Source organism: Ochotona princeps, chromosome 16 (genome assembly GCF_030435755.1).
Source record: "Ochotona princeps isolate mOchPri1 chromosome 16, mOchPri1.hap1, whole genome shotgun sequence".
NCBI classification, from domain to species: Eukaryota; Metazoa; Chordata; class Mammalia; order Lagomorpha; family Ochotonidae; genus Ochotona; species Ochotona princeps.
The window spans coordinates 12,480,032-12,490,128 of NC_080847.1; the positions used below are offsets into that span (position 1 = coordinate 12,480,032).

The 10,097-nt window shown below is 39.4% G+C and overlaps 1 pseudogene; it reads left to right on the top strand.

Moving 5' to 3' along the window:
• The first annotated feature begins 7,572 nt into the window (after positions 1 to 7,572).
• Positions 7,573 to 8,133, top strand: LOC105941758 (large ribosomal subunit protein uL22-like; annotated as a pseudogene).
• Positions 8,134 to 10,097: the final 1,964 nt, after the last annotated feature.

The following is a 10,097-nucleotide window of genomic DNA, read 5'->3' on the forward strand; positions in this document are numbered from 1 at the left end:
TAGTAATGAAAACGTGTGAACATAGTCACACATTTCCTGGCTTTCTTTTTCTTGTAACAACTAAATAGAAAAAAAAGTTAAAATGCAATAAAAAAAACCCTGCATTTAAATCATTTAAATCTCCATTTATGTACACTGACTTCACTAATAACAGCTCTCTCTCTCCTGATGAAGGTTGGTATGAATTAAAAACACAGGATGACTGGGACAAAACACACCTGACTGCCTAGCAGCCTACTAAATAACATGACCCTCGCTGACTTCATGAGCTCCGACAATTGTTCCTTGTCCCTCCAAGGAGCCTGCCTTCAAAGACAAGTGAGATGCCGCAGCCTGATGAACAGCCGCCGATCTGAAGAAATTAAGTGCTAGTCTATTATGTGAAAGGAATAAAAACATTTTCAAAATACAACAAATGGCAGGTAGTTCAATTCCATTTCTCAAGCTGTTCATTTCAACTAGAAAGACCAAATGACATCTGACGTCAGAGAAAAAAAAATTTCCAGAGGAATCAATGTATTCTTAACACCTGGCCAGAAGGATGCACTTGCAAATTGGTTTTGAACATGAATCATGAACTTGAACATCAAGAAAAACATTGCATTGTAAAAGAGGGAAAAAGAGGCTTTTAATGTAAAGCTTTAATCCCTTACAAACTATGCAAGTGGACATTCAAGAATTTAAGCATTATAAAAAATTAGAATGATTCTAACAACAGTGGAAAAATAAGTGCTAGATCACACAAACATGCACCAGACACAAGGACTGAAATGGTAGGTCATAAACTAACTCTCAGCATGTATCACGCACGAGAGAATACCACTGTCTGTCTACAACTGACCGTGCAGTGACAGAGGAAGGAAAGAGTTAAAAAGACGTTAGCCTTCCTACTAATAAAGACCTGGCAGGGTCAGTTGTGGAGGGTGGGTTTCAGGAAATGTCAAAATAAAAATTGTTTTTTTATTTGAAACAGAACTCTTGGCAGACACACATTAGAAAAATTAATTTTTCTTATGTTTCTCAGAAAAACTGCAAAAGAGAGATGTTTTGTATTCATGACCTGAATTCTAAGAGCAGAGGGGGAAAAAAAGGTAATTTTGAGAATCTGACCCTAGAGCACAAGTTACAACTCTCTACCCAAAATTGATGAAAAACATCTATGACAACACTCATCAGTGAGTCCCTGAAATAAAAGGAAAGAGAAGAATCATGCAAACACTAGACCCAGCAACATTATATTTCAATATTATCATATGAATTAAATGTAATCCTTGAAGCCAGTAGTCCCTGGGGTCACATATTAGGACTCCCCCATCCCTATCCCCTTTTTTTATTTAATAGAGGTCATCCAGGCTGAAAAGCAAAACCCAAATGAAAAGCATCTTCAGTGTGCTTATAACACGAGCTGCGAGAGGTCAGGCAGTGCCTTGTACGGCCTCATAAAAAATACATAACCAGACAGCCTAATAGTATTTCTGTGCATTCATTTTTGGATGGAGAATGGGGGTGGGGGACCGGGAAGGAGAAAGCATTTATGTTGGTAGCTATCATGGGAGAAAAAATAAGTCAATGGCAGCACGGAAATGTGTGCTTACAAGGAGGACTGTGAGCTCGTCTGTTTCTTTTGCGAAAATACATTATGCAGAATTCTAAAATGGGATTGACTTGCACTGCTGTGCAGATCGACGTAATTCAAAAATGTGACCAATCTCCATCTCTAAACACAGGAAAAGGTGCATGTGTTTGCTTTTGCATTCCCTCTCAATTCTGTTAGTAAATCGAGCCAACTGCCACCCTGGCTATGCCGGACCCTTCTTCAGTTCATTTTTCTAGCACAGTAAATACCCATCAAAATACAGATTCATCTACCACCCTTATTTCAGATGATTTCTAAAATAGAAACAAATAATGAGGCATACAAAGTCATGGTTCAGGGTTGGGTTTTTTTTTTCTTCTACCTCTAGTCAACACATGGGCAGACACACTGCTAGGGGAGGAAAAGGGGTGGCTAGGCAGGGAGAGAGAAAGAGAGAAATGAAGGGATGGAAGGGAGGGGGAAAGAGAGAGAGGGAGAGAGAGAGAGAGAGAAGGAAGAAGCAGAGTCCCACCATCATATCACTAATAAAAATAAACAGCTTTAAATGCTGGGGAAAAGGGAACAGCTCTGCATATATTCCTTCCCCTCCCCCTCACTTTGCTCCCAAATTCAACCCAAGGATGCCAGGTCCTGCTGGGGAGATGGAGGCAGAGAGGTGACCTCACACTAACCAGCCTGTTAGAAGTAATCAGGTGCCCTCCTAAGCCACTCCACTGACATTAGGGCAGCTCACAGATCACTCTCTTTGTTACTGCCCATCCTCAGCTTGAAATTTTACTACGCCTTTGCATTATTAAAGAGACAGTGCGCATCCTCCGTGGGGGAAATGAGATTTGGTAAAGATAAATAATCCCACATTATTTTTATTTAAATATTACGTTCATACTAGGTACTTCAGATATTAAAAATCTGCACATAGCCATGTAAATAACCTGCCGTGGGTGATTCCCACTGAGATAGTAGAGGCAAGCAAAGAATCCCAGCTTTACAATTTTATATTCTCTTCCTGCTTCCCCACCATGCTTACTCCTTGTGGGAGTCCAAGCATAGAAAATGCTACTGAAGGAGGTATGACTGCAGCAGGAAGTTCAATGTGTCCCTCTGTTCTTCACAGTGGGGTGGCTCCTATATGGTTCTCATCAACAGAGTCTATGCTGTCACCCAGTCCCCCAGTTGGAACCTTAGGGCTTTTAATCATGGCTAGGAAGTATAAACTTGCAGGTATCTTAACACGATATTTTTTAAGGGTGTGACTTAACACTCTTGCAATGATTTAGTTTGCTGTAAAAAGCATGTTATTATCAGATCTTTAGGGAATGTGGAAGACAGACATTGCCTTCCTTCCAGTCCAGCACTCCAAACTATAGTCAAGCTACTCCCACAAAAACTACAGAAGTGCTTGCTCAAACCCAGAATGTACTGAAGGGTACAAGTGTTCATATGGGATTCTAGGCCGAAGTCTTGGAACAAATGGCCTTCTTTCAAGACACAAGTTCTCTGCCAAGATCATACAGTATCATGACAATTAATGACAGAGAATCAAACAATGAGCTGGTGAAACCAGAGATTATTTTACCAATGGCATTCTTAGATATTCTAGATGTTGGTGCTGCTAAATCCAATTTGTACTGAAATCACAATACTTCTCCAAAGTACCTGAGAGGTACTTGTCGCTCAATGTACACAGGTGCAGCATAACTCTCTAGAACGAATGCCGGCAGCAGTGAGGAATAGAAGAAAGTGCTGGATGGGAGAACAATGACTGGTTGGTGAGTAAAGACCTTGTAACCTTCAGCTAAAGACACCTACATCGGAGTACAGAGACTGCGAGCATACTCCTGTTTTACCAAGATACGGTGGCCAATTTTTCAATGCCTGATCTTCTGCACCTTCTGTACACCAGTGTTGATCCTTCACTTGGGGATTTAACTGTTGGTAACTTAACCTGCACTTTCCTACCAACCAAAAAGTCACTATCCCCATTGTCTGTAAAACAGGTTTAAAATAATCTTCAAAAAACTTACAGTATAATTTCATGTTGGATAATAACATAATGTGACAAATTCAACAATGGAAAGCCTACCAATCAATAAACATATGCTGAATGAACAGGTGACAATCAACCCAAGACACCCAAAAACACTCACTAAAGCTACAGGAAAAACAACCATGACCAAAGAAACTTCAGAAATGAATACATATTCTTGACTCAGTTCTACTGCACCAACCAACACAGATCACATGCCATAAGGGATTCCATTTAGTCTTCAGCCCAAATTTCCAGCAACAGTTTAAATAAATTATTACAGATTGCTTCAAGAAAAACCTGTTTATGCTGACATACACTCTACAAGGGTACCTTCAAACTCATTCATTATTTTGTGAACTCATTCGATCAATGACTTGTTTCCAATAAATGGTTCATTACTTTATGTTCAATACTGTTTGTTACAAAGTGATTTCTGGGGAATAAATTATTTCCTATATTGGACTTAAACATCAGTAATTACCATTAGAGTATTAGCATGTCATAAAGGCAGGCTTATTAGCAATTAACATCTTCAAAGCAGATATCCAAGAAATCACTAGACAGGCCTCCACCTGCTAAGAAAGAGCTTCACAACACAGCTGACTCTGCAGAGTGAACTGACAGACTGGTGACCCAAACCCAGGTCTGTTTCACTTGCTTTGTTCACAAAACTTTGTCACTGTGCAATCACATGAGTCAGGATAAGATGCTAACCAGATGGTTCAGTGCAAACATACGAATCGAGACAGGCATTAACGTTCTCATACTACATAGCAGAGGACATGGTTCAAGTTCCAGCTTCCTTATTTTTGTCCAGCTTCCTGTTGATGTGCATTTGGGAGGTAGCAGACAATACTCAAGTACCTGAATCCATGGAACCCACATAGAAGACATGTATTTAATTTGGGATTTGGGGCACTGGCCTTGCCCACCCCTGGCTTGTGGGGACCTTTAGAGATCAAACATCTCCCTGCTTTCCCTATATTTTCTAACCCCCTACCCCAAGCCATGTGTGTTCGTATATATGTCTGCCTTTCAAATAAAATGAGAAAAAAAAACAAGATACATACAAATCATGCCCTAGAGCCAGAAGTGCTGTGCTCTGACCCTAACTCAGCCATTTTGCCACCACATGAACTTGGGAGTATCATCTAACTTGTCTTAGCTCCAACTGTCATAGATATAAAATGAGTAACCATGGAGGCCTTGAGAGTAACATCTCTTTCCAAGAGTGGACTTGAGCCTGGTTATGAACACACTAGTAGGAAACCCACATCCTATATTCAAATACCTATATTTCAAATACCTGTGTTTTTTTTTTCAAATCTCTGCTCCAGATTCCGGTTTCCTGCTAATACGCACACTGGAGGCACCAGGTGATTGTTCAATTAGTTGGGTCCCTACAACTAATGTGGGCAACCTGGACTGAGTTTCCAGCCCCTGCTACAGTTTGGCCCCTGGCTCAGCTCTGGCTGTGGTAGGCACTGGGGGAATTAATCAAAAGATGGTAGAGCTCTCTGGTAATCTCTCTCAAATAGGTAAATACTTTAGAAAAAAGCATATTTCAATTTCTTTGTAAAGTGAATAAGTGAAATGCGAAATATAAATGGTTCAAAACATCCAAGCTCCTGTGAAATAAGCTTGAGGTCAGTGATGACCACTGTGTTTTGAATCCTGACTCATCACTCACCACAGAGGACCCTGTACTACCACACAGTCAACAGGCTGGTCACAGTCATGTGGATTGCAGTGCATCGTTATCATGGACCTCAGGTTAATATCAGAAGGCTATAATGGGGGATGCATATTGAAATGAAGCTCCATGGGGAGACAAAATGGCACCAAGTTACCTCCAGTGGTTCCCAGGGTCATTCTCTCAAACAAAATTCTCAAAGAGGATATCTATGTCTACAGAGCACACTAACATATGTCTACTATTTGGAAAAATGATGATGAGACACATAAAAAACTCAAGAACTCACACAAATATCTTTTTACTCCTCTTGTCCCTGAGTTTTTCGAAGGCCCTCATATGTATAAATAAGTACATGTATAAAAACACACAGAATGTGATTTTCCCAGAAGAGAAACGCTAGTTATTGAGATCTCATTACCTAAAGTATAAATACCAAAGTTGTACAAATAACAGAGAGCAGAGAAATCTCAGAATTTTAACTAGTAATTCATGAAACCAGTCTTTGCTTCTTTGGATTTGAAATGTGGATGAACATACAAAGTCACAGATGAAAATAATGACTTTTCTTTTCATTTTTTTCACAGCTCATACTTTTTCCTGTTATAATTTTACATTTGGATTTTTAACATATTTGTGATTCATTAAATGACAAATTATATACTCCCATTAATGCCTGTATTAAAATAAAATTTATAATATAAACCTTAATAATGTGCTAATTTAAGATAAAGCAGTTTTCACTTAAAACTACTTCTTCATAATATACTATACAAAAATGATGAAGTGATTATAAAAATTCCTATGAGAGTTGACAAGATTATAAATTACCATGAAAGTGGTTATTGGGTCAAAAAAGTCTGGGAAATGCTGATCTCTGAGGTCGATGCTAGCTCTAAAATTCTGTATTTTAAATGAGGTGCCTCTGACTCTTCTAAATTAGTAGAAAGTAAACTGGCACAGACTGCCAAATCAACCCTCTCTCCGACTAAAGCATTCCCATTCAGGCCGAAAAACTCAAAAGTGCAAAAACCTGCAAATAGATAAAACAGATAAGAACATTTGAAAGGCCACTTTGCAGAACGATACTGTGGCACAACAAGTGAAGTTTGTAGCCTGGGGTGCTGCCAACTCATACCAGAGCACCAGGAAAAGTCCTGGTCACTCTGCTTCTGATCCAGCTCCCTGGTAAAACTTCTGGAAAGTCAGGGAACGATGGGTCAAGCACCTGGATCCCTGCTACCCATGTGACAGCTCCAGAAGGCACCCAGTCTCCAGGCTTTGACTGGCCCAAACCTGGCTTTTGCAGATATTTGGGGAATAAATCAGTGCATGGAAGGATTTCCCTCTGTCTCTCTCACAGTCACTATGTTTCTCAATAAATTTTCTTCTTTAAAGAGGTAACTAATCCATTTTTTCTTATTGTTCACCTTATGTACTTGTTAGACAAGTACATAAAACACTTATTTATTTTTATTTGAAAGGCAGATTTTATACAGACAGAAGGAGGGATAGAGATCTTACAACCACTGGTTCACTCTCCAAAGAGCCACAATGGCCAGAGCTGAGCTGATCCAAAGCTGGGAGCAAGGAGTTTCTTCCAGGTCTCCCACAAGACCTGTAGGGCTCAAGGACTTGGGCAATCCTCTGTTGCTTCTCCAGCCAGAGGGCTGGATTGGAAGTGGAGCAGTCAGGACACAAACCTGTCCCATATGGGATGCTGCTGTCACAGGGTGGAGAATTAGCTTGCTGCACCACTGCACCAGCTCCTGGGTTGGTTATTTACTGAGTCATTTGAGTCAGCACTTTGCAAGATGTAAGACTGCACACATGCTATATTCTTGTAAAAAAAAAAAAGGAAAAAATATATAGGTTTAAAATGTGCCTAGGTTGCTTATCTAAATCTTCAGTGACATAATTGAAGCACTGGGGCCAGTTTTGAAGGAATCAAACCAGCAAAAGGAACCAGAACGCGCAAGTGTCTTGATGCTCATACCTTGGGACAGGCGGATTGGGGGGAAGCAAAGGTTTTTCTACCCACGGGGGATGCTAGGCCACTTGGTTCTCTTCAGGGATTAGTTTTCAACAAGAATGGAATTATAACTGGCATAGCAGGGTTGGCAATGAAAAAGAAATAACGGCCAAGAAGTAAACCATGGAGCCTGGCTGTGTTCCCATAAAACCCCATTTACAAAAACAGGTAGCAGGCTTCTTCCTCTTCCTGAAAGCCGTCCCAAGTCACCTTGTGGCAAGATGGTTCACTACTCACTAGACCCCAAGAACTCCAAGAAGTCATGCAAGCCCAGGGGCTTGAATCTGCACATTCACTTTGAGAACGGACTGTCCAGGCCATCAAGGGCATGTACTTCTGCAAAACCACCAAGTATCTGAAGGACATCACGTTGCAGAAGCAGTGTGTCCCATTCCAGTGATACAATGGTGGCACTGGCCACTGTGCCCAGGCCAAGCAGTGGGTTGGACCCAGGGTCGGTGGCCCAAAAAGAGTGCCCAGGTTCTGTTGCACATGCTGAAGAATGCAGAGATCAATGCTGAACTGAAGGGTCTGGATGCAGATTACCTGGTCATTGAACACATCCAGGTGAACAAAAGCCCCAAGCAGAGTGTCATACCTACAGAGTACATGGCCACATTAACCTATGCATGAGCTCCCTGTGCCATGTCTAGATGATTCTCACTGAGAAGGAGTAGGTTATCCCCAAGCCAGAGAAGGAGGTGGCGCAGAAGAAAAAGATATCCCAGAAGAAACTAAAACAACATGCAGCAAAAACAAACAAGCAAGCAAACAAAAAATAGGCAGAGCTTAAAATAGCTTTTAATTCAACCAACTGAAATAGAATAATGGGTGGAGATATCCAAGTTGAAAATACTGGTGGATATTAATGATTGTGAATTCACAAGTTTTCAAATCCATTTCATTCAGATTTGAAGTTAGAGATTGTCTTCAAGTGTGGACCAAATCAAGTATTATCAGTCCCATTTTATAGATGAAGAAAGTGAGGCTGATTCCGACTGCTCAAAGATTTGTAAGATATTAAGACACAGAATTAACACTGGACTTCAAGTCTCCTGACAGCACTGATTGGTTCTTCAAAAACATCACTGCCAATATGCCAATGTTGTGGCGTAGTAGCACCATATGGGACCAGTTAAACAATGTAGTTTGACTTGCACTATTAAGTTGACTGGCTCATCAAAATGATGGGTTTGTGATGTAAGATGAATCCAGGGTGTAAAAGGAAAAATACCCACAATAACAAAAATTACTAAAATGGTAATCCTACCAGGCTCAAATTTTTTAAAAAATCAACACAGAACACAAAATGTCAAATTCAAAAAAAAAAAAATTCTGATTGAATCCAACATCACTGCTCCCAGTTCAACACATCACAAATGATATTAAATTATTGTTAATTTAAACTTTAATGGTTTTATAGTAACTGTAGATAGTAACATGTAAATTTCATTTATTTTTATAGCTGCACAATTGCTATCCACATAGGAAATTAATGTCTAATTTAACATTTATCTAGATTTCAATAAAATGCCATATAAAAACAGCTAAAAATAATTTTCTACCAATATCAGGAGTCCAGAAAACTTTTCAGAAGAGCATCATCTTGTCAAATTTGGGATTGGTTATTTAAGAAAAGATTTGGAGGCACACAGGCCCACCCCAGAAGAAGCTATGCTTACTGCTGGTAGAACCAGTCAGAGCCAACAGAGACAGGTACACCACAAGTTACCCTCTGCATGACTCTTGAGCTACATTGGCACTAGAATGACCAGAAACCAAACTTTTCCCTTCACATTCTTTGACCCCTGATGATCTATTTCCCTACTTTAGTTCAGCACACTTAACTGATAGCTGAGGTAGCACTTGAGAAGATCTCATTAGGAGCATTCTTAGGATCTTGAAACACAACTCTATCCCTTCCAGTCTGGGGTCAACCTTTGTTGTTACAAGGTTTCTAGAAAAGTATAAAATGAAAGAGCCTGCTTTGAAATTTGAGATTAACTCAGTTCAATGCATTTCCATTCAGTACACACCAACATTGCCTAGGTAAAAGACAGTTTGTCAATTACAAGAACAAGGAAGGGACTGATTAACAGTTGTCTCTGTGCCAAAAATGTAGAATTTTTATTCTGGTCACGTATCATTAACCACTCAATAAAATTTAAAATCAAAAATCTTTAAAATTTTTAATTTGACAGTAATATGGTCCATGAACATAAAATTACTTACTTGTTTTCATTTTTAAGAAGTGTTAATAACAAGATGATTGCATCAAGGGTTTATGATCACTTAACTGTACTATGCAAACTGCATGTATCATCCTCAATTAATGCCTACTACCACCTCATGGGAAGGTTAACGGCTATCTGTATTTTAAAACCAACTTCTGTAAAAATGGATTCACATTGAAAGCTTGCAAAGCACTTCTAATAAAATTAGAGGGTAAGACAAAAATAACTCATTATCAGAAGGTATCAATACATGTAGTAATTAACAGTGAAAAACATATTTTAAGACGATTTAATCTGAAAACCCTCCTTTACAGCAATGAACATCTTGGCCTGAACTGCCCCATTTCTAAGTCACTACCTTGTGTAACCATTGGTATATTACTGATGAAAGATTGGGATCATCTTCTTCAACACAGAATTCTGATACAAAGAATGAGGAACATTTTACACATAAACTGAAAGGAAGTTTACAAACATGGTGTCATCACTTGATTTTTCTGTTTAACAATCAG